Source organism: Carassius carassius, chromosome 40, assembly GCF_963082965.1.
Source record: "Carassius carassius chromosome 40, fCarCar2.1, whole genome shotgun sequence".
Taxonomy (NCBI): domain Eukaryota; kingdom Metazoa; phylum Chordata; class Actinopteri; order Cypriniformes; family Cyprinidae; genus Carassius; species Carassius carassius.
The window spans coordinates 28,964,921-28,969,920 of NC_081794.1; the positions used below are offsets into that span (position 1 = coordinate 28,964,921).

Consider the following 5,000-nt stretch of genomic DNA (forward strand, 5'->3'; position numbering starts at 1 on the left):
ATGATAAAGCTGCCCTGATTGCAAAGACGGCGCACAAAGAGGGATCGACTCTGAAAGCCATGGCTGTGAAGCTGGGCTTCCTGACGGAGGAGCAGTTTGAGCAGTGGGTGCGACCGCAGGACATGCTCGGACCCAAATAGAGCAGAAGGAGAACACGGACACGGAGTGATGCCTTTGTACAATAAAACACCCGTTTCATTCAAAAGCTTGGTCCTGAGCGTCTCTGCCACATGAAGCTGAGGATGTGTGGTTTTGTCTGTTTAAGTGTCTCTATTTAAACCTTTTATAAGATACAGATATAAAAGAGAGTCTAGAATATTTTGTGAATATTTCTATCATCCAAACTATCAGTCCACTATCATCCGATTTTATTTATTTCTGTCACTTATTAGATTTATTCTTTTTTTTTTGTGTGTGTGTGAATTTGAGAGGATGTTGTTATTGCCAGCTAAAACTAAAAGTTTTTAAGATCATTTTCAGTAATTAAAATGAAGCTGAAATAATTTTTTCAAAAAGCAGAAATGACTAAAACTGAATTTAAAAAATGTTATCGATTATAAAAATATTTTTAAAAAATCAAACAAAAAAGTTAGTAAAACTTAAACTGAAATTAAAATGAAAATATAAAAAAATTAAAATGGTTCAAAATAGTAAAAAAATCTAAATGATAAAAAAAAATTACATTTTTTTTTTACATTTTCTACTTCAAAATATGTTTAATTTAATGCTTCTTGCCATTTCATTGTAATTATTAGTGTAATTTACTAGAAATTTCTGAGTGATTTTCAAGACCTTTAAAAGTAAACACACCCTGAGAAATATTCACTGGAGTAAAAGAGTGACAACTTGCCCCGGTGTCTCTCCCCTACATACATATTTATTAAAGACAACCAGGGGCGCATCTAGAAAAATATTGATGGGGTGGCGAGAAGGGGGCAGGAATTTTTGAGGGGTGGCAACATATGGCAGATGTATATACAGGTGCTGGTCATATAATTAGAATATCATGAAAAAGTTGACTTATTTCACTAATTCCATTTAAAAAGTGAAACTTGTATATTAACTTCATCCCTTACACACAGACTGATATATTTCAAATGTTTATTTCTTTTAATTTTGATGATTATAACTGACAACTAAGGAAAATCCCAAATTCAGTATTTCAGAAAATTAGAATATAACTTAAGACCAATACAAAGAAAGGATTTTTAGAAATCTTGGCCAACTGAAAAGTATGAAGATGAAAAGTATGAGCATGTACAGCACTCAGTACTTAGTTGTGGCTCCTTTAGCCTGAATGACTGCAGCAATGCGGCATGGCATGGAGTCGATCAGTCTGTGGCACTGCTCAGGTGTTATGAGAGCCCAGGTTGCATTGACCTTTGACCTCAGAAAACACAGTGGACCAACACCAGCAGATGACATGGACCCCAAACCATCACTGACTGTGGAAACTTTACACTGGACCTCAAGCAACATGGATTGTGTGCCTCTCCTCTCTTCCTCCAGACTCTGGGACCCTGATATCCAAAGGAAATGATAAATGTCCTTCATCAGAGAACATAACTGTGGTCCACTCAGCAGCAGTCCAGTCCTTTCTGAAGCGAGACGCTTCTGACGCTGTCTGTTGTTCAAGAGTGGCTTGACACAAGGAGTGCGACAGCTGAAACCCAAACCCACACTGACCTTTTGTGTCTTGCCCTCCTTGTGCAAGGTGTCAATGGTCGTTTTTTGGACACCTGTCCAGTCAGCAGTCTTCCCCATGATTGTGTAGCCTACAGAACTAGACTGAGAGACCATTTAAAGGCTTTGCAGGTGTTTTGAGTTAATTAGCTGATGAGAGTGTGGCACCAGGTGTCTTCAATATTGATCCTTTTCACAATATTCTAATTTTCTGAAATACTGAATTTGGGATTTTCCTTAGTTGTCAGTTATAAACATCAAAATTAAAGGAAATATACATTTGAAATATATCAGTCTGTGTGTAATGAATGAATATAATAAACAAGTTTCACTTTTTGAATGGAATTAGTGAAATCAACTTTTTGATGATATTCTAATTATATAACCAGCACCTGTACTGAATTTAGTCACAGTTATCACAGTTTGATGATAAATAGTATATGTACACACTACAGAAGGGTACAGGCTGCCATTTACAAACTTAATCTCATGCAATCAATGTCTTGCATTTGAAACATATAAGGTTCATATAAGGAATAAGACCTTACAATGTGATCTCACTTAATAGGAGACAGAAGTGTGATAGAAGTAAGGGGCATTATGACAGGAAAGACATTAAGGTTAAGACACAGGTGATGAGTGGCAGATGTGTGAGAGGGGAAGCAAACTGTTCAGCTGACAATAATAATAAACATTATAAAACTATTATTATTAACTATTATATTATTATTATTAGCTATTAGATCTTCTTGAAGTATAGCATACTCTATTGTGCAATATTTCTATTTAAATTTCTTCAAGTTATACCCAAATTTTATTTTGACAGGTTGTCGTAAAGACATTGCAGTTTCTATCTGTGTATACGATACGAATGAATGAAGATAGTTTATCAAATGAAATGGTGAAATCCTCTCCTAGCGCGCTGTGCACGTGACGTGTGGCCTGCATCATGTGAAGAGCTGAAAACACTGCGCGTGCTTCAGTGTGTGTGTGTGTGTGTGTGTGTGTGTGGTACAGCACATATTGAGCGCTCATTATATAGTATAGCATGACTTGTATAACAACACCATATCGAGTTTTGATTAAACATTTAGCCCTTCTTTTGATTTGTTCATTAAAAATGGCCGAATTCCGTGACGTTCTGCTTTATACAGCAAGTTATATTTACACAGACAGTACGAGTACGGGCAGATATTGACTGACTTCTGCTAATGAGATTCAGTCATCTCTTACAGAAAACTGATGAATCTGACCTGATTCGAGCAGATGTCAGAGCAGCTCAACATCATCCTGCGGTTTGTGAGAGAGGCTCAACACTGACCCATAGTTTCCATACGGAGAGAACTTGAGATAAATGAACATTTATACGCACAGACAGACCAGTAGAGTTTATTTTCTAGAACAGAATTGATCTGCATATCTTCTCTCTCACAGCCCTTTAGTTTGTGTCTTCATCAGGTTTGTAGAAATGTAGCATTGCATCAGTGTCTCATCAACGGATGCGCTGCAGTGAATGGGTGCCGTCAGAATGAGAGTCTGATAAAAACATCACAATAATCCACAGCACTCCAGTCCATCAGTGAACATCTGGAGAAGACAAAAGATGAAACAAATCCAGCATTAAGATGTTTTTAACTCAGATACATAGAGTCTATAATCCATAATAACACAAAAGTGTTCTGGTCTGAATCAGGAGAGAAATCTGCACAGATCAAGCAGCGTTTAAACAGCTCTAAACAAATATGTGAGAGACGACATACATAAAGGTAACTCAACGTGTTTTAGCAAAAAATATATATCATAATATAAAACAGTAAGAATAGCTAAATGTCATTAGAATGTAAAACAGCTGTTTTCTATGTGAATCTCTGTTTGGGGTCTATTTTAACGATCTAAACCGAGGTGTAAAGCGCACGGATCCCTGTGTGTAATAAGTAAAGTCGACGCGCACTGTAGACCCGACCAGAGGCGCATTAATACCTCCGCGCTCTTAAATAACCAAAAAATACAGAGAGGTGTGTTCAGGGGCATTGCTATTTTAAGGAGCTGAAAATAGACTGCGCCATAGACCAACTCAAACCTGGTCTAAAGTCAATGGCGCAGTCTATTTTCAGCTCCTTAAAATAGCAATGCCCCTGAACACACCTCTCTGTTAGACCAGCACACCCATGGGCGCACAAATGGATGCAAATGCATTTGCTAATTACGACATGGCGCTGGATGGGAAAATACGAATTATTAAAATAATTTATTTATTTAAATAATAATAATAATTATATCATTCTTCTTATTAAATTACATTAATAATAATTATTACATGTAAATAATGCTAATAATCATTATTCTGCTGTTTATTAGTATTAATATTATTCTTATAGTAAATCTGCACGTGTGCCTGTAGTTTGTTGAGTTCTTCACGAACCCCTGGATCTCTGATGATGTCACTTCCTGGGAGCTGGAGGCCGGGTGTGTGTCTCTCGTTCTTCCCTACTTTACTGATTTTAACTGATAAACTAGTATTTGTTTGGCAGGAGCCAGACGCACACTTTCATTCACGGTCCTGTTTCCCCGTTTTCCACGTTCCTTTTCTTTGAAGAATTTAAAAGTGATTATTACTCTTTGAAAACGAAAGTAACAAAGCGATTTTCTCCGAGCCTCTTTCTGCATTTGCATTCCCAGCTATGACAGCATATTCAGCATGCAATCCTTGACGGAGCTGAGAAATATCACGTGATTTCCTCATCGTTTCCCGAAGTTAGGTCCGTAAAACTGTTTTCGAGTACAAAAAGTAAATTATTGAAGCGGTAATTTTTTTAATTAGTTGTGTTGTTTTTCTTGTTTCATGTGTCAAAGTAATGACCAATCTACAGGTTATTTAGTGCTTTAACACATCCTAAAGTTTGCATTTTCAGATTTTTTCAGTATAAAATTAAATCGAGTTTAAATGTCAGGAGTTCCTGTCATTTCCCGCTACAGTGACAAAAGTGTTTATTTTGTTCCAATGCATGCTATATTGTGAATTTCTGTGTCTTGCATCATTTCTTACAAATGTTTATAAATGTTCATATTATACCAAAAGAACATGTCTAGAGTGAGGGTCAGAAAGACAGACAGAGGTCTGGTTTTATCCAGATGTTTTTGAGAGGAAGTTTCTGGACATAGAGGAAGATCTCTCTTTTTTTTTATTATGCTAATGTAATTACATTTTTATATTGTACATTCTGTTGAAAAAAAGTTTTATGGAAATACATTGAAATTGCAATAAAAAAAATACAGTCAGGTTTTGAGACATCTGATGAAACTTACATTTAAAATGA

The 5,000-nt window shown here is 36.2% G+C and overlaps 1 pseudogene; it reads left to right on the forward strand.

Moving 5' to 3' along the window:
• The window catches only part of LOC132121836 (fumarate hydratase, mitochondrial-like), a 6,290-nt pseudogene extending 6,149 nt beyond the window's left edge, over positions 1-141 (forward strand).
• Positions 142-5,000: the final 4,859 nt, after the last annotated feature.